The sequence below is a fragment of the Elgaria multicarinata genome, chromosome 4, assembly GCF_023053635.1.
Source record: "Elgaria multicarinata webbii isolate HBS135686 ecotype San Diego chromosome 4, rElgMul1.1.pri, whole genome shotgun sequence".
Classification (NCBI taxonomy): domain Eukaryota; kingdom Metazoa; phylum Chordata; class Lepidosauria; order Squamata; family Anguidae; genus Elgaria; species Elgaria multicarinata.
In genome coordinates this window covers 109,540,516-109,561,353 of record NC_086174.1, presented here as the reverse complement: position 1 = coordinate 109,561,353, position 20,838 = coordinate 109,540,516, and positions in this window count along the sequence as shown.

Sequence of the window (20,838 nt, the reverse complement as noted above, 5' to 3'; positions counted from 1 at the left end):
TAAGGTGAGAGTATACAACCCTGCCGTACTCCTTTCCCAATCTTAAACCTGTCCGTTGTTCTGTGGTCTGTTCTTACCGTTGCTACTTGTTCGTTATATAGATTCCTCAGGAGGCAGACAAGATGACTTGGTATCCCCACACCACCAAGAACTTGCCACAGTTTGTTATGATCCACACAGTCAAAGGCTTTAGAATAGTCAATAAAACAGAAATAGATGTTTTTCTGGAACTCCCTGGCTTTCTCCATTATCCAGCGGATATTGGCAATTTGGTCTCTAGTTCCTCTGCCTTTTCTAAACCCAGCTTGTACATCTGGCAATTCTCGCTCCATGAATTGCTGGAGTCTACCTTGCAGGATCTTGAGCATTACCTTGCTGGCATGTGAAATAAGTGCCACTGTCCGATAGTTTGAACATTCTTTAGTGTTTCCCTTTTTTGGTATGGGGATATAAGTTGATTTTTTCCAGTCTGATGGCCATTCTTGTGTTTTCCAAATTTGCTGGCATATGGCATGCATCACCTTAACAGCATCATTTTTCAATATTTTAAACAATTCAGCTGGGATACCGTCGTCTCCTGCTGCCTGGTTATTAGCAATGCTTCTTAAGGCCCATTCAACCTCACTCTTCAGGATGTCTGGCTCTAACTCACTGACCACAACGTCTGAGCTATCCCCAATATTATTATCCTTCCTATACAGTTCTTCTGTATATTCTTGCCACCTTTTCTTGATCTCTTCTGTTTCTGTTAGGTCCTTGCCATCTTTCCATTTTTGCCTGGAATTTACCTCCGATGTTTCTGATTTTCTGGAAGAGGTCTCTTGTCCTTCCTAATCTATTGTCTTCTTCCACTTCTGCGCATTGCTTGTTTAAAAATAATTCCTTATCTCTTCTGGCTAACCTCTGGAATTTTGCATTTAATTGGGCATTTCTTCCCCTATCACTGTTGCCTTTTGCTTTCCTTCTTTCTTGGGCTACTTCCAGTGTCTCAGCAGACAGCCATCTTGCCTTCTTGGTTTTCTTTTTCTTTGGGACGTTTTTTGTTGCCACCTCTTGGACAATGTTGCGAACTTCTGACAATAGTTCCTCCGGCACCCTATCTACTAAATCTAGTCTCTTAAATCTATTCTTCACTTCCACTGCATATTCATTAGGAATATTAGTGAGCTCATATCTAACTGATCTGTGGGTCTTTCCTATTCTCTTTAGTTTGATTCTAAATTGTGCAATAAGAAGTTCGTGATCTGAACTACAGTCAGCTCCAGGTCTTGTTTTTACTGTCTGTATAGATGTCCGCCACCTTTGGCTGCAAAGGATGTAGTCAATCTGATTTTGGTGTCGGCCATCTGGTGAAGTCCATGTATAAACCCGTCTTTTAGGTTGTTGGAAGAGAGTGTTTGTTATGCACAGTGAGTTGTCCTGGCAAAATTCTATCAGCCTATGTCCCGCTTCATTTTGTTCTCCTAAACCATGCTTACCTGTAATTCCAGATGTCATTTGACTGCCCACCTTGGCATTCCAGTCTCCTGTAATGAAAATAACATCTCTTTTTGGTGTATTATCCAGTAGGTGCTGCAGATCCTCATAGAACTGATCTACTTCTGCTTCTTCAGCATCTGTGGTTGGGGCATATATTTGGATCACTGTGATGTTAAATGGCTTGCCCTGAATTCGAATTGAGATCATTCTATCATTTTTTGGATTGTATCCAAGCACTGCTTTAGCCACTTTATTATTAATTATGAAGGCTACTCCATTTCTTCTGTGATCCTCTTGTCCACAGTAGTTGATCTGGTGGTGATCTGATGTGAAGTGGCCCATTCCAGTCCATTTCAGTTCACTGACACCCAATATATCTATATTTAATCTTGACATCTCACAATAACCACATCCAATTTGCCCTGGCTCATAGATCTTACATTCCAGGTTCCTATGGTGTGTTTATCTTTAGAACATCAGATTCGTCATTCACCACCAGCACCATCGGCCGCTAGCCGTCCTTTCGGCTTTGAGCTAGCTGCGTCATCACACCTGGGGCTAGTTGAACTTATCCTCTGTTCCTCCCCAGTAGCATTTTGACCATCTTCCGACCTGGGGGTCCCATCTTCCGATGGTATACCGACATATCTCTGGTTGTACTGATCCATTTAGTTTTCATGGCAAGAGTACTGGGGTGGGTTGCCATTACCTTCCCCAGGGATCGTATTTAGTCTGACCTCTCTGCCATGACCTTCCCGTCTTGGGTGTCCCTTCACGGTTTAGCTCATGGCATCCTTGAGGTGCTCAAGCTCCAGCACCACGACAAGGTAACGATTATACAGATTGTTGTACTTGAAATCAATGCAAACATATTTGTTATAAGACAACAAGCCAATACACAGAATAATAAAATGACAACTCTGGTTTGTGATAAACGTTTCAACTCTGCATGACAAAACCTTGAAACTTTAATAATTTAAAGGTGCTTAATATTCCTCTCGCTACACTTTGGAGGTTAGCTTAAAACAAGTAATTATTCCTACAAAACTTACTGGAATATTTTCTTAATATCATTAAATAAGGTAATTTAACATACCTTCCTATAGCAGGACTTTAAATCTTTTAATTTCTTAGAAAAAGGCTCCAGTAGTATTCTGCAGGATCTCACCTATGGCAACAATTAAAGGTGAGTAAAAATGACTATAAATTTTAACCATCTTAGAGGTAGGATAAATATCAAATCACTTGCCTGTAAGAGTCTCTTTTGTATTAAGGATATCTTGAAAACCAACGTGAGAGAGGAAGTGAATTTCTAATAAGAAGGAGCACCAATATATGTGGTACAATGTAGTGAAAACAGCTGTGTAAGGGTGATAATCTAATCAGTGATAAGACAACGTGTTAATGGTCCAAGTGAGGGCTTGAAATTGTCTGGCAATTACAAATATGATAGAATACCACATTGAATTAATACATAAATGGAGTGAATATATTAAAACACTAGAAAAATATACTTGTAAATTCTCTTGTCGCATGTATTATTCTTCAGAGGTCCCATGTGTTTTGCTTATATACAGTAAGGGCTCCTCTCTTTTCTTGTTCAGGTATTCCATTCAAGGTTTTATTTTGGCTTTTTTCTTTATGGTACAAGTTGTTACCTTTGGGATGATTTATAACTTTAAATTTACAAGTATATAAGAAGTTTAGAGTAGCATGGAAAGTGGGTGTGGCACACTGCAAGGTTTAATATTTTCCTAGACAATATTCCTCTAGAAATTTGGAGGAACCACTATACTACCCTGAAATCCTTAGAAGAATAGCAGGATAATAAAATAAAATCAATAAACCATCACTTTCCTATCTACCCATTACAAAGAGAAGTGTAAATATAAATGGAAACAAAGGCATATGTTGATTTTTGCTGTGATCAGCAACTAAGAATGACAAAAACATATGACCATACATGGATTCCAAAAACAGTAATCTGTGTGGTGCGGGCTTATGTGAAATTCATCAGGAAATGAAAAAAACAGACAAAAGTGTCACTTAAAATGTTGGCTGCGTTAAGAGACACTTCAGAGTGCAATTCCAGATAAGCCTTCATATCCATACCCTTTATTAAGCCCTTGCAAATTGGGTTAAGTAAAGAGCTGGGTTATTAATTGTAAATTGATAGTTTTAACTGTGCAAATTGGATCCTTTTGTAAGACAATAAAATAAACTCACATCTTCCAAAGGGGAAAATTCCCTTCTTTCTCACTCAGATAATTTATACATGCACTGAAAGTATAGATTTACACTTGTCTTGCATTCTTAATACAGCAAATGGTGGTGATCTGCTTCAAGTGGCAAAGGGAGCGTTCTGTTGCATCCATACAGCTGGACTGCAAAAGGAATGCTATTTCTTCCATCAAGAAGAGCTTTCAACACGTACGTTCTTTAAACTACATCCATTCACTGGCTTATAAACATGTAACCTTGCAGAAGACAAAGCAATTATGACTGGAGAACCAGTATTATGTCCTGAATAGTTTGTTTATCTCTTTTTAGCAAGGGTATTAATTTGATGTTTCATCAGTTAGTTTCTACCCAGTTGAATGCACGTGGCTTTCTAATCCCCTTCCCTCCATTAGAGATCTTCTTCACCAGATTATTACTGCCATGTGGAAAACCTTCTATCTGTGTATTGGCCAAGGTACTCAGCAAGAAAAGGAAGCAAAAATCTACCAAAAAAGATTTCAAATACTGGGATTGCTGTTTGAGAATGCAAATATTGCATTACATTCTGAGGGTGGTATCCAACATACATTAAGAGTCCAGAGGCCTTCCAATGGAGAGCTTCCTAAGCAGCCCCTTATATCACCACACAAACTGTTCCTGAAAGTCAGAAGGTCTTTGGGAGTGGCTCCTTACATAGAACAAGAAGCTGCAATTTAATAAGGAAAATCAGAGCAAAAGTAGTGTTTGCACTTGGAAAGTCTCTTTGAATCCTGGCCGGGGGGAAATTCTGCCTTGGATAGGCTACCTACATTAAGTGGCCAAACCAGGATGGCCATGTATCCTCTTATACAGAAGACCACCTTCTATTTGAAGTTGTCCTCTGTTTGAAGGGTTGGTGTGTCCAATGCCTATTTAAAGATCAAGAACCATCAGAACTGTTGCCCATCCACAGTTAGCACCTGAACAGCAGGTAGAACAGGAAGGCACACAGGTCACCTGGTCACAAATTTCCACACTATAGTGAAATTTGCTGTATTTCTATTTAAGCAAAAATAATCCCTAAATGTGCATATTTATACATAAAGTAGCACATGCAGATTATATGCAGATATGTGTCATCTGATGCCTTCATTTTTGTTTGGCAATGGGAATTAACAAAAATGTTTACATCTCTGTCATTTTTAAAGATAAAGAGATGAAACTTGGCACCGTGGTAGCTCTTAAATAGGGCTTCAGCCATGACAAGTTGAATTCAGATCCCTTGATTGTTAGGATTTTTTTTAAAAAAGTTCCCTCCTCCAACCATTCCCCACCCCATACACACACACACACACACACACACACACACACACACACACACACACTTCAGAAGCACTTCATCTTGCAGAAGTTTCAGAAATTAGAAACCCCCTATCTCCATGTATGGAACAAGAACACACACACACTCAATAACACACAAAGGGGAGCATGGGGTGGTACTACAAGAAGCAAATAAAAGCAGGCAGACACACACAGAGAAAAGAAAAACCAGCAAAGAAAGCTGGCTCTGGCCATGTTGGGAGAAGGAGCGTTTCTTTTAGTCCCCCCCCCATCCCTAAATTAGGTTCACCCTTTTCTCTTCTGCTGCTGGTCCTTCTGAAGTGCAGGAGAAGTTGGGTGTGGGTGGTCTTGAGGCTCCATCCACACCCTCTCCTTCAAAACACAAGTCTAGCACCTGGGATCATTTTTCTTTGGTGCTGGAGGATCCCAGGTATGCTAGATCTTAAGAGGCTGCACCCCCCTTCAAGCCAGCAGTGAGTCTCAGGCTGGCAACAGCAGCAGTGGCAGTGCTGTGGGCAAGGCTCCCAACCCCCATGCCCAGAGGCAGGCCACAGACCCTGCAGGACCAGTAGAAAAAGGGCAGATGGGGCTTCAAAATGCCCCCAGATAGGAAGGTGCTAGGGAAAGCTGATGGAACTTCCCCATTTCTGGACATTCAGTCAGTGTCAGCCACATTGTGAAAGAGCAATGCTATGGGCTCTTTCCTTAATAATTTTCAATCCCTCCCCCTAAGCAATGTGATTGGAAGGGGAACCAGGAGGAGACTGTGGTTACTCGTTAGCCACAGATGTCAATCTCAAAACTACCCCTCCCTCAACCCTCAGCGTCTTCCTAATATGGAAGTGTTCAGTTAGCCATCTATCAACATGAAACAAGCCCACACACTGCCTAAAACACCTTTGGATATCTAAGGATCCATTTGGGGCTCCAAACGATATTCTAACCACACTGTGGTTTTCCGATGGTTTTAAAACCACTCTCTAACTGCACCACAATTTTGGAGGTCCATTGGACCCCCGGTTTTTTGGTGCGGAGTGCACACCTCTATTCTTTTGTGCTCCTTTCTTTTCCTCACTAATGTGATATCTTTACTTTTAGATGGTAAGTGTGAGGGCATAGTCTGTGTGGTTTATATTTTTGTACAGTTTGTATAGTAATTTTAAGGATTGCTATACAGGCCGGCTTTATTACTAGACAGAGTGAGGCAGCTTCAAACAGCAGATTCTGGGAAACTGAGGTGAAGTAGTAGGAGAACCCAGTTGTATCTGCCATGCTACCTGCCTTGCACCATCTAAGCCAGCCTTGAAGATTCAACTATCAGTCCTGTCTGTTCTGTACATGGAATGGAGGGGAGGCACCATCTTGTCCTTCACCTCAGGACTCCTGCTGACCTGCCTTGGGCTCTGGTGTTGCTTGCTGTCCACCTCAAAAGAGTAGAGACAAAAGTACTTGAAGGCACAAATGCTAGCAAATATTCTAGAAATCACACTGGAGTGGCATTATCTCCTTGTTTACATTTGACCTAAGACACACTTTCCAAAACCCACCTAAACAATTCTATCAATTAAGATTAAGGTAGTTACACTCAATACACACAGTATAATATTTACTTGTCATTTTACACTCAACAAAATCAGGGAGTTTCTGAGCATCTGGAAGTTCTTATCACAATCCCTCTATTGCTGGGGGTGGCGGCACCTGGGGAATGGGTACAGAGGCAATGTATCACTGCACCTAGCTTATCAAGCCCTTTCTCCAAGGAAAGTGATTCCACTTATTTTCCCTGAAAGACAAGCCCTAACACGGCTGCTGTCACCTGATGTGGTTTCTACCATCCTGCAATAATAACCTGGATTTTTTGCTTAAAGATACAACCCTCTCTTCCTCTGTTTTCCTCTTTGGAACATTTGAGGCATGAGTATCTGATAATACAATAACCCAGTTCTTCCTCTGGGATAAACTAAACTTCTGTGATAGTTATTATGTGAAAATGTTCTTGTCTCTTACCTGTGTTCTGCTTACTGTTCTCCATAGGAACACTTAATTCATATTCCAGTTACCTGGGTAATAAGGCTTGGTTCTCATCAGCTCTTTTGTTATTGTTCATACTTTAATTTCCTTTGTTTGTAAGATGCCTTCATCTGGAATTGTATGATTGCCATTAACAAACTTCAAATTTACTTGTTGATTTATAAGCTGCTTTTGCTTCCAAAAGATGACCTCAAACATTAAGAAAACATGGGATAATTTAGGGGAAAATATAGCCAAAATATGACATAAAGACAAAACTGCATTAAAGCAGACAAAAATAAAGCTTAATTAAAATAATTAATTAATTAAAAAATAAAGCTTAAAAATTAAAAGCTTTAATTTTAATTTAATTTAAATAAAGTATTCTTGATAAATTATTTAACTGATTAATTCATTAATCAATGATTAAATTAAAAAGCTGTTAATATTAACATAAACTTAATATAGGTGCCTTTTGAGATAATTATTAAAGGTACTGTAAAATGTTGTACAGCTTAGGACACAACCCTGTGTGGGTTGCTGGTAGCCTCTGAACTGGGATTCCAGATTGAGCACTTTTGCCCATAACTACACTTGATGGTTGTACACTTTAACTATCAGCTGAGAGTGTAAATCCATTCCACTGAAAGGTATGCTGGCTAAAATTATAGTTCTATTTGTGGTATTACAAGCATTTCTACATGAGGCTGTTTAGCCCACTATTTCTACTTCCAGTTTTGTTGCACAAATAAGATTGGAACTCTATATGAAGTTATTTTCCTTTCCTGCTTTCCTGTATTTCCCACTACTTAACCTCTTGGTGGCGCTGTGGTATAGTGGAATATCACAACTACAATGGTGGGGCCTACTGCTTTTTTCATTTGGCAAAAAAAAACATAGAATATATGAAAGAAGAATTGAACAGAATAACTTTGGCAGAAGCTTATAGAAATTTGTGGGACTCCTGAAAGGAAGATTATAAACGAATGAAACAGGATAAATTAATATATCACTCTGGAATAGAATCAGAAAATAAAAGATGGAAGAAGAATTTTGAAATTGACCAAGTTTGGGAAGGGTAGGGACTATGAATTAATACTAATACGTGTGTTTTTCTGTTCGTTTTTCTTCTTTGTCTTCTGTTCCTTCTTTGTTGTATTTTTTGAAAATTCTATAAGTTTGAAACTACAGAATAAAACCAACATAAAACTAAAAACTAAAATTTTTGTGAAAAGCCCAGAGAGCTTCGGCTATTGGGCGGTATAAAAATGTAATAAATAAATAAATAAATAAATAAATAAAATAAAACCTAGCAGCAGAGCAAACATTTTAAATATAGTAACATGTTTTAAAACAACAGAAACTGAAAGTCTAAAATGGCTGGGGAAATTACAAGTTCTTCACCTGGTGCCAAAAAGATCCTAATGTAAGCACTAAGGCCACAGCTATACCTAAGGTTTATCCTGGGATCATCCAGGGTTCGCCCCTGCCTGAGCACTGGATCCCCTGTGTGTCACCTAGATGAACAGGTTTGACCCCTGGACGATCCAGGGATAAACCTTAGGTCTAGCTATGGTCTAAGTCTCTCTGTGGAATTCCACAACTGGCGTGCCACAACAGAAAAGGCCCTCTTCCTAGCAGCCACCCACCTCTCTTCATATGGCGGGGACTCCCAGAAAAGGACTTCAAAGATGATCTTAGGGTACTGCCCAGAGAGCTTCGGCTATTGGGCAGTATAAAAATGAAATAAATAAATAAATAAATGAGAAGAGATGATCCTTCAGGTATAGACTGCACTCCATGGCTAGATGTGTTTTATATTCCTTATTATGTTTTTCTTTCCATTTCCCAAACTTTTAACTCTGCCATTTCCCTCAACGTAGCACTGATGTTCCTGATGTGAATATAACATGGGGTCTGGGGTCTGGGGTCTGAAATATTTCATTCATTGGGAAGGAAATATTTAACGGCTTTATTTATTTATGGCCACACATGAGGATATGGGGAAAGATTCATGGGCAGAAAAGATGAGCCATTCTGTATCCAAATTGGGCTGCTCACAAGTTTATCTCCTTACAAGAGAGGTTGATGGGGCTAAAGAGGAGATCTCAAGAAGATTGTATGATTGTGAAATACAATCATCATTGGCTGTCATCAAAGCGAGCCATTCAAATGCGATATACAAAAGTATAATTACTGCCCCGGGAAAAGCCCCTTTATACTTAACTTCTGTTACCTCACATGAGTTGAGATGGTTATTTACCCGGTGCAGGTTAAACTCACTCCAGTTAATGGAGGTGAAAGCGCGTTACAGGACCCATCCACATGCTAAAGCTGACTGCCCAGCCGGCTGCCCCAAAACTGAGAACATGACACACTTTCTAGTTGAGTGTCCAGTGTATGTCGAGCTGAGGAAGCAATACCTTGTGCCCCTGATTCCCGGGTTCAACCACATGTCACCTAAAAATGTAACTCAGATATTATTGTTAGGCTCTGATCATTATATATTGTTCAGGACTGCAAAATTTGTACAGCAGGCGCTGGAGGTACAGAAGTTTCTGTTTGCCATATAGGATTAAATTTTACTAATCTGAGATTACTTGCGGGCCAGTACTGGTACTGCAATTGAGCCTACTATCAGTTTTATATTATTAGCTTGTATTATTCTTCTGATTGTGGTGAGATGGAGTATGGATATGCTATTATGTTATTATGTTAATATGTTATTTTGTTACTATTTTATTTGTTTGCGAATGGCCTAGTTGGCTAACAAGCTATATATATATATATATATATATATATATATATATATATATATATATATATTCCTTATTATGTTTTTCTTTCCATTTCCCAAACTTTTAACTCTGCCATTTCCCTCAATGTAGCACTGATGTTCCTGATGTGAATATAACATGGGGTCTGGGGTCTGAAATAGTTCATTCATTGGGAAGGAAATATTTAATGGCTTTTGATTTTGCTCTTTTAAAATGGTCTAGTGCTTAATGGTGATAAAAAGTTTCCTGCAAAGCTTCCTCCCTCCTCCCACCCCAGGAATGACCACGACCTTTATGTGCCCCAGAATTTTCACTATATCATATATTTCCCCCATGTGTTTATTTAAACAACTGCACTGAAGCACAGCTTTAATGCTTTAATCCTAGTTTCCTTTCCATCTTTTATTAGATTTATTTGGGTGGCCTGAATATAGGAGCCAATTGTTATTGCAAATTACCAGGAACTTTTCTAAATGTCATGTACTTCTACGCTATAAAGAATGTCAAAAGTTTGAGCTGTATATGTCTAAAATATATACACCTCAGTATTAGCCCTCTGAGCTCTTGAAGAAGCTCATAGTTGTTGTTGTATTTTTTTAAAAAATCCAATAAAACACAGTAAGATATTAAAAATATTTATTTATTAATTTGATTTGTACCCCCATCTTTCTACTACAAATGACATGTGCACAAGACAGCTAGTAGTACAAACAGAAATCAAAAGAAGAACTTTAGAAAAGCAAATGTTAGTTGCCTCCTATACACCTAAACAACATATTCCCGAGGAAAGAATGTTTAAACTTAACTTTTAAATAAGTAAAGTTATTTAGCCTGAAAGACTTTCTTAGGCAGAGTTTCTTACCTGGGAGTAAGTCCCATTGAATCCAATGAGACTTAGAAGTAAGTCTCAGAAGTAAACTTATATAGGATCATGCTGCATATCAAGGAGTTCCCAAAGTAAAGGTATAAATACAGAAAGCACAATGGACTTCTGACAGACCAGCCAGTTTTCCAGTGGATGCACAAAGCAGAGCCTTATCTCTTAAGGCAAGGGTGGGCAGGCTTCAATCTTGTCAGATCTTCTTCATTTTTTTACAAGAACCCCACAATCCACCAATCAGAGTCAGGTACAAAATACATCTTACGGTAGTGTAAGACTTATTACTCGAGATCTACCAGACCAATTTTGCTCATTTTTGTTTTAAACTGAAGCTTGAGCAGTGTAGACATGCAGAAAATTTTGAAACCTTGAAAAAGTTAAAAGCTCGAGCTTTGGGTAGCACAGGAAGGGAGAAGGGAGATGGATGAAGCAAAGGGAGGTAAATGCATATGCCCCACACTGTGAATATAACAGAACATGTGACATGACATACGTATGTATGTGTAATAATGCTTACTCCTGTGAGCTCTGGGCCAATGAAAGGAGAGGCACAGAACGTTACAAATGGGGCTAAAGAAAAATCAGTTGGTGATAGTAGGAGGAGAAAAAGAAACTGAAGAGAAAGAGTTGATAGAGGAGAAAGGGGGAAATTGTACATCACATGTTTTCGACTTCAAACTTCAAGAAATGATAAATGATCATTTTAAAAATGAACATCTTTGTCATTTATTTGTAGTACATTTATTTTAAAAGTGTAAAGTTGTTCAAGTCACAGGGGAAACAGGCTACTAGCCCCTATGGCAATAGGGATGGACAGAGTCACCTGCATCTGACTCTGCTGGGCACCTGCCAAGCCGCTGCCACAATCCTCTGTGTGAGCTGTGTGAGCTTGTTCACAGCCTGGTGAGTGCCCAATGGAGCCAGAGGCCAGCTGCCTTCAACTAGAGCCACCATTGTACACAACAATGGCAGCTCTGGAAATTACGAATTTCCTAATTTGTGGAAATGGTGGTCATACAGGCCCTATTTATGCAACGTTCTTGTTGTTGAAGATGTAATATTACACAATGCTGGCAGGATTTATTTTATGGGCTTTGTGCTTTCATTTCATAGATAGTTTCTTCAAAGGACAAAGATATTGGCTTTGTGCATTTCCCAACAAATTACCAAAAGTATTTAATCTGGATACGAACACTCTTGACCATGTTGAAAATACAGAGAAGGTCATACCTTTGATTGGGCCCACTAATGGTCAAAATGCTGGAAGTGCGAAAGTCATACAGAACTCTTTACCAAGCTTAGGGATTCACAGCAAACAAACAAACCAAAAACCCTACATTTTCAGGAAAAAAGCAATGAAGATTTCTTTATGAGATTTTAAATTGAAACCATAAAAATAAATTGCCAAACTAGACACTCCTCCATTATTTAATATCAAACAAATTTCACCTGCAACCATGCTAATAATATATACCCCATGGTCATAACCATTTACAAAAGTAAATCTGAATAAAATAATGGAACAACACTGCTGTAGGCCCCTGTGCCTACTCTAGAGTAAAACATGGAAGAAGGAAGGGGAGGAAGGAGGGAGGGAGGGAAGAAACAATGTTGCTGCTAAATATGAACTTAAAGTAATTTCTGTTTTGTTCTTGATTTGGCATTCTGAGGGAAGCAGTGACATATGGGGCTGAAAAGTTGCTAAACATTTTTAAGAGGTGTCAAATACTTTGATTGGGAGATGGCACAAGCAAAATATTAGGCTGAAATCATCTGACCAGGAGTCATCATCCATTTCCAGTTAGCAGTCATGGGAATTATTTATCCAATTTCCTTAGAGGTCTTTGAAATTGCAGGCTTCATTTTTATAGGCCTATGGAATAAGTTGAAACTTCTCCAGCCAATGGATACGAAAAAAACACCAAAAACCCTCAGCTACACAAAGCAGACATCTATAGTGCATCCAGCCAAAAATAGTTGCCATACAAGCCCCAAGTGGGTCATTTTCTCCCCAGTTTGAGCTTCTAAAAACAATGATTGAATGCATACTATGGTGGAACACACTAAAAATTTATGAACTGTGGCAAAAAAATGTCATTACATCGGCTTATTAAAATGTCATTAAATGGATTTGCCTTGAACTATTCAGTTGTGAAGCTTGCCACTGGTGGTATGTCAACGACAGGGATGTGCTTGATAAATGCGTTATCTCAAAGCATAGATTTATGCCAGAGGCACTCTGTGGCAATGTGATGTGAGTATAGCAGTGATGTTATGCCAGTGTTGCATGCGGACAAAGCAATGTGAACAACCGGGATGCTGAAAAAGCTATAGCTCTCGTCAACACTTCAGAGGGTGAAGATCAGCTTCTGTAGGCCTGTACCGGCTTTCTGATGAAAAGAGGGCTACATGTGGGGAGAGGGCCGTACATGGTGGCCCCATCACCAATGTCACGTGCACCTTAGGCTTCACCCCTTCATTCCTCAGTCTCCCTGCATTGAGCAGGGTGATCCTAATGGGGATTAAACTGTACTTAAGTAGAAAGCTCCACATGATTGGGGACCCTAATAAAATATGGTCCCAATAAAACAGGGTCCTTGGTCATGTGGAGCATTCTACTCTTGTACAATTGAATGCAAGTAGAAACTCAGTTCAGAATTCATAGATCAATATGCTGAAGTAGAGGAATGAAGGGGCACCAGCCCCAGCCCTGTCCCCACAGTTAGCCTTGAATGCACTCTTTGAAAGAGGCCAGTATAGGGCTAGTATAGGGTACTGCAATGTCATGGGGAACCAGAAAAAGCACAGGAAACCAGGCACCTCCTCTACCTCCAAAGGGCTGTAGATACTGGGTGGGACCCAGACTAAAGCCTTTACCAATCCGTGAGTAACCTTTTTTATTTAGTATTAACATTTACGTATATACTGCATGATCTGCTAAAAAAAAAAGTGTTGGACAACCATTTAAAACAATGAAACCTTAAAACCTGCTAGCCTTGCACCCCACACTGTCCACATATTATGGGAAGTTCTGAAGGAGGGGAAAGCTTGCCAAATGCACGCAGGGTGTCCCTGTGAGCGTGCGATCCCATGTGATCACACTCTTCTCTGTGTTGATACTATACTTTGTTACACTAGCTGTCTCTAAACTGCTGTGAGAACTAGCATGCTTCACATTCAGGTATTGTGAAGCAAGTCCTCCATAATCACAGCAGCAACTTCTCAGCAATGATTATTGTGAAAAATAACAGAATAATAACAGAAAAATAACAGCTGAAAAATAACAGAAGAACTATGGGACACGCTACCAGGATGCTGCAGCATGGGTCTCCTTGTAAAGATGCCTCCAGGGACAAGAGGAATGTAGCGAATGGAGCCATTTTGTAGTATGTGAGCCAGTCCAAAGTGAACACAAATGTTCTTATGAGCTACCCAAGCTTGAAACAGGGAACCGCACTTAGCAATGAGCAAACCCTGCCAATATTCGGTCTCTCTCCTCATGTAGTAGTGCTGACTTTAATGAGATGCATGTATGTGGATTAAGATCCCAAATGACCGGTTTTCTGTCTTGTTGCATTTTATCTTGTTGTTTTGTAATGCAGTCTCAACAAGGCAATTGTCCTGTGAGTGGTGAATAGCATACTGACCTTTCCACAACTAAATTTCAAATCAAGTCTCTCACCTATTAAAAGGCAGTTGATCTGGCTTGGTTCATTTTCCACTCAGCAGTGTGTCATACATGGTTGAACTTTTAAAAGCTACAGGGAGAGAGAGAGAGAGAGAGAGAGAGAGGGAGAGAGGGAGAGAGAGAGAGAGAGAAGAATGAGGAAAGGAGCCAATAAAAATCAAGTGAAGCTTACTCATTTTCCCAAAGAGATACTGCTGACCTGACCTATTCAACTCAACGATTCTCCTTTACGTTCCCCTACTGATTTCAGTACTGCATATGAATGAGCAAATGTGTTATATTCTGTCACTAAAATTGTTAATTTAAATAAACATGCAATGGAAGGATAAATACTGGGCCATTGATTACATACCATAAATTTGTTCTTAAATAACTTAACTGATGTTTTGATAGGATGTAGTTCTATTGAATCCATGTGTTTTTGGAAGCAATTTGACCTTTGAAATGGAGACATATTGATGGGAACATTTCCTTCTTTCATAGGCAGCAAAAATAAGAAACACACTTTAGCATTCAATACTAATAATAGTGGGTTTTTTTTAAAAAAAATTAAAGTACTGAACATTTTTTATAGACTTCTGATCTCAGTAAATTCCTGACTTCACTGTTGTCTTCAGTTATCATGATAGATGTGTTCTTAAATCAGGGCGAGCTTCAAACCTCATCTTCACCCACACGTTTTCACAATATGTTGGCAATTGACTTTACCAAAATTCTCTAAACTTAAGCCTGGAATTGGAGCATGCTCCATTCAGGCATCATGCCTGAACAGGGTACAGGCATATGCATGCTACCCCACCCCCAACATCCCTGTTCTCTGTGTCTCTCTCTTTTCCATGCTAGTCCTCTGATACAACAGGGGGCCCGGTGAATACTCATTGGCATTTTATGGTGATTGGCAGGTTCTGAGGGCGGTGTGACTCATGACTCAGGATATATGCCTTGCCTTTGGGGACCTCTCTGTTTCACCTACTCAGAGTTGAGCAGGGGTGACATGGGGTGGTTCCCCCCAAGCACGCAAGTGTAGCTGAAGAAAAGAGCCAGGTTTTACCCGACTCCTGGCTTGGCCGAGTGGCTCGCCCATAATGCAGACTTGTTGCCAGGAGAAAAGATTAATTAGATTCCCACACTCTCACATGCAGTTCCAGGGAGGGGTGAATTACACAATTAAATAAAGAGGCCCTGGTTATCCCAAGCTCTGGTGTCTGTTCCGTTATTTCTGAGCTTCCTTCTCTGTCTGCAAATAACCCCTCAATAGGCTATAGTTTGCTAGCTCTCAGTTCGTCTGTCTCCTGTCTATATTGAATTGCAGTCTTTGTTTTTCTTTTTTTCACATGAACATACTTGTGTACTTGTATGCATAGTTTCTCAAGTGTACACATCAATTGTGCACATATTCAAAAATCTATGCATTCTTCTCCCACTGATTAAAGCGTGTTTGCACACATTTTTCAGAAGTATGCATTTTTCCCATGCACATTTTTGGAATATACATCTGTAGCCAAATGCAATTTTATTTTTTTGTCCACCAACCACATTGCAAGCTTGGAATTGTGCATATTTTGATTGCAGATTGCATTTGAGCTTGCGTAGAGCATATATAAGTTTTTTTTCCCAAAATGCCAGCGTATTGGCTTCAGTAGGAGATGAAGACTAGTCTTTTATGCACAACTTGTGTTTTTCAGTGCTATTATTCTGATGCCTAAAACGTATATGACCCACTCTGAGCCTTTAGCCTTTAAAGCAGGGCAGGTTATAAATCTAAATAAAGAATTACATTACTGCCAGTAAATGAGGCCAGAGAAATCCCTTTCATGAAAAGTGCCAATGGAAAGAAAAGCATGCCAAACTATGCTATAGCACAGAGTTTCTCCCTTGTGAAACAGTCCCAGCACAGCACATTGATCTGGGCAAGCAATGAGATCTGTGTGAAAGACATGCACAATTAACATTAGCAGTATGAAAAACTGGATTAGGGCTGTAAAGAAACGTATTGTCTTCCTGCTTCTACCTGTGGCTTGAGTCCATAGAACTCTCACCTCCCAGCCAAGAGCCTGACATCATTACGTTGTCATTAATCTCTGGCTTGTGTTAGAGGCTTACAATGGAAAGAAAACATTGTTCCAGAAAATAGTTGAGCATTCAATGATCTAACCTTGAAGTTGTTTACCAATTAGACAGCTTTCCAATACCCAAATGCATGTGTGATTAAAATATCCCAGAAAGGGAGATACAAATGTAAGAGTTTTCATGGGTGAAATTCAATATTTGTATGGGAGAAAGGAAAAGAATTAGCTGGATCACAGCCATTTCATGTAAAAAAAGAGAAAAGATTATCCATCAGATAACTGCACAAAGCAAATCAAGGAGGAAAACATGGCCTTGTTTCTTAAAACCTGTCTGGGTAAAGGCCTGTCTGGGTGAACAGCATTAAGGCAGTACCATATTATTTATTTATTTATTTATTTATTTAAAACATTTATATCCCGCCCTATATCATTAAGATCTCAGAGCAGCATACAGATCGTAGAATCATAGAATAGCAGAGTTGGAAGGGGCCTACAAGGCCATCTAGTCCAACCCCCTGCTCAATGCAGGAATCCACCCTAAAGCATCCCTGACAGATAAAAGCATACAGTGTAAAACAATAAATATGCACAGTTAAAAACAAATTAAACCATGAACCAAGTTAAAACAATATATAATTTAAAAGCAGTAAAAGCAGTTAAAACAATGTGCCAGTGAGTTTAACCATCAAAGGCTTTGTTAAAAAGCCATGTTTTTACTTGGCGTCGAAATGAAATCAGTGTTGGTGCCAATCGGGCATCCAAGGGGAGGGCATTCCACAGTCGGGAATACCATATGTGGAAGTGGTTAAACGTTTAGTGACATACGTGACACACACATACTTTCTGTTTTATAGGTAGAGATACAGATCTAAATACAATTTTCAGAAATATACTGAAACGTTTAAGGGAGTCTCATGCAACTGGCAATCACTAATAAGACGGAGATGGTCTCTCAGATTTCACACAGAAAATATTTGACACTTCCTAATGTTTTCTATCACTCTCCTCTTCTTAAGTATATTTTGCCTCAATACTGTCTTATCCAGTATAACGTTGCCTCCATTTAACCCTGACTTTAGTTAACATCCTAACATAGAGACTAATATTAAAAGACTGCTTGTCTCTTTCCCCAAAAATATGCAGCGTTATAAGAGGAAATGCTTAGAAATTCAGAGCACAATCTGATGGAAAGTCCTCTGGTCCTATTCTTTTAAATGGGGTTTTCACAGAACACCTTTCTGGTAGATTGTGCTTCTAAAGCTCCATCAATCAATGCCATTGGGCTTATGAAGTCAGGGGCCTGCAGAATCTGACTCAATTGTAAAAATGTACCTTGAATGGATAAAAATGTTACCCTTAATAGCTGTCAAAAGCCAACAATCGTTTGCTTTCATATCTGGAAACAGAATGGGATTAATGGTGTATGACTTGCATTGTTATATAAATAGGCCAGATGGAGCATCCCGTTGGTCTGTGAAAAGTCGAACTGCTCCAAGAAGGAAATCACAGTGCTGGAAAGGATCTCTGAGGCCGTCAAGTTCAGCAATCTTCATTCCTGACAGGATTCATCTTATCTAAAACATTCCTAAGGGATGGATGTCTAACTTCCTTTTTTAAATACCCCACAAAAAGCCAAGTCAAAAGCATTTCTTTTCAAATTGTTCCATTGCCCCCAACATTCATGTATAGTTATGACGATAAACATTTCCACAGCGGTTCTCCATAACTGTGCAGTATTTGTTTTTACTGTCTATTTGACTAGAAATTTTATTTTGTGAGCAAAAGGTTTTGTGTCTCCTGACTGACTGTAGTTTGGAAATAGAGCACCAGAGCTAAAGAATATAATATAGGAATGGGATACAGGTTTCTCTATTTCTTCTCCTCCTTTTCCACCTCTCCTCCTGCTTCTGCTTCTTCTTTGTCATCACCGTCATCTTTGTATAAGTAAAGGAATATCTTGCTATTTCTCAGTCATGACATTAGCAAAATAGTCTCCAGCTGAGGTTGAGAAATTGATTTTTCCATCCACAAGACCATCATTAGCTTTTCTTTTTGTGTCATAGGTGGACTAGGTTTGAGTGATTATCTTTGTGCATATGAAGACTAGTCTGTATTTACCTAAGATCAAGCATACTGGTTAATGCCTTCACCAGCAACTGCTTTTCTTGGCCTCATCTTTGATTCACAGAAATCCAGCATAGTAAAGGACAAACATGGGAAGGGTCTGAACTAATAGACAGATAGCCTTCTTGTACTGAAGGTTTTTTAAAATGATTTATAATGTTTTATGAGCCAGATGACTTTAATTAAAAATTACTCCCACTGGTTTTATGTAAATGAGTAGGCCAACTTTCACAAACTTTAAAATGCTCATTCATTACTGCTTGTTGAAGGATAAGTTTTCTAACTTATCCTCACCCCCAAAACCAGGATAAGAAGCCATTTTGGAACTCAATAAAGAGTTTCAAATCACTGTAACTATCTCCCAGTGCACTGTAACTATCTCCCAGTGCAACTATCTCTCTGGATCATATCAAGAGCCCTATGCATAAATAGGCTAAAATCACTCGGACCTGCAAAAAACCAAACAAACAAGGAGAATAAGGGTGCAATCCTATGCATGTTTAGATAGAAATAAGTCCTACAACTCCTAGCATCCCCCCAGCCAGCCAGCCATGGCTGGGTGGATGTTGGGGATTATAGGACTTATTTCAGTATAAACATGCACAGAATTATGCCTTAAAACTTTTAGGGATTTACAAGTTTATTTAACCTTGAAAATGTTATGGGTACAGGGTAATAAGATGCAGGCAATGAAAGTCATGATTAATTTTCTGTTTCATACAAGGCCACCAATTGTATCCAATGAATTTAGGACATGTCTCAAACATGAATCAAAAGTGGGTTGTGTTTCCCCCCCCCCCTTCCCTTCTTGGACAAATGTATGAGTTGTGTGGCCATTAAACCCAAGAAACAAAAAATAGCAAAAAAAAAAAAGTAAGAAAAAAAAAGTGGTATTAATTACAATTGTTGGTCAAAACCAGGGATGTCAAAACTCTTTGAGCTCTAGGGATGAATGAGTTCATTTCTGAGAAGCTTTTGGGGCCACATCCCAGTGGGTGGGCAGGGCTGAAGACAAAAGGGAGCGAAGCCAAAATACCAAACATACCAGCATATTTCAATTTGACGCTCTTACTGGCAGTAACTAAGCCTTCAAATAGGCAATTTAAGCTTTTAGAATGGGAAAAAGCTAATTACATGCAAGGAAACCACCAAAATGATTGGCAGTTGGGGAAGGGGTGTGGCTAGGGTGACCATATTTGGGAAACCAAAAATAAGGACACCCAGTGAGGGCAAGGGAAGTGGCTTTCTGGGGCCTCCAGAAAGTGTGTCATTCCCTCCCCACCACTTTAAACGTATAATTGGAGCAGAGGAGGAGAAAGTGTATCATTCCTGGTACTCCCACTGCTCCATTTGGGGCCTTAAAGGAAAGCATTTCATTCCCCACACACACACTTCTCCAATCAAGGACTTTTCTGTAATGTCTAAGAATGACACACTTTCCCCTTAAACGAAAGCACGTCATTCCCCCCCCACACACTGCCACACTAATGGCAGCCTTAAAGGGGAAAGCGTGTTATTCCAAGACATTATAGAAAATTACAGAATATCCCCCCTAACACCCAGGATAGAATAAAAACCTGGACAGATCCAGGGAAATCCTGACAGTTGGTCACCCTAGGTGTGGCCAGGAGAAGGAGTGTAGCCATTTCAGGAACACCAGATTTGGATTGCAGGTAAACCGGATTTGGCCCACAGGCCTTAGGTACAACACCCCTGGTTTGTACACTTCTAAAGTGTATTACCGTTTCACATTCTTCCTAGTTAAGTTTTCAAATGTAAAGACACCCTTTGAACTTTAAAGAACTAACTTCCATTTACTCTTTCAAACGTTCAGCTTTCAGCTTAGCACACTTTAATCTTGTGTGTGTATGGTGGGGTGGGGTGAAGAGGGAATGTGTTGGCTAAAAGCAGCTTCTGAATCTGACACAGTAATTTCCCAATTTTTCGCTTTTTTCTTTACTCAAACGCTCATGCCCGTCCAAGATTTCATTAAAAGCATACTTTCTGTTTACAAGGCAGGGCTGTGACATTTAAATTTGTGTATGCTCAATGCCATTGAGACTCTGTTTTTCATTGCAAGTTTATTTACTCACTCCAACAGTTTGACATTTGAAGTGTTGACTTTTCTCTGTGGAAAAAAAACCCCAAGGGAAATTGCTTACAGGATTCTGTTGCTGCCTTTTAGTCACAGAAAACAGGCTTCTGTGCTTGGGAGCCCCTCTGACAATGAGAAGGGTAATAAAGTCCCTCTTATGGCTCAAACGTATTGTG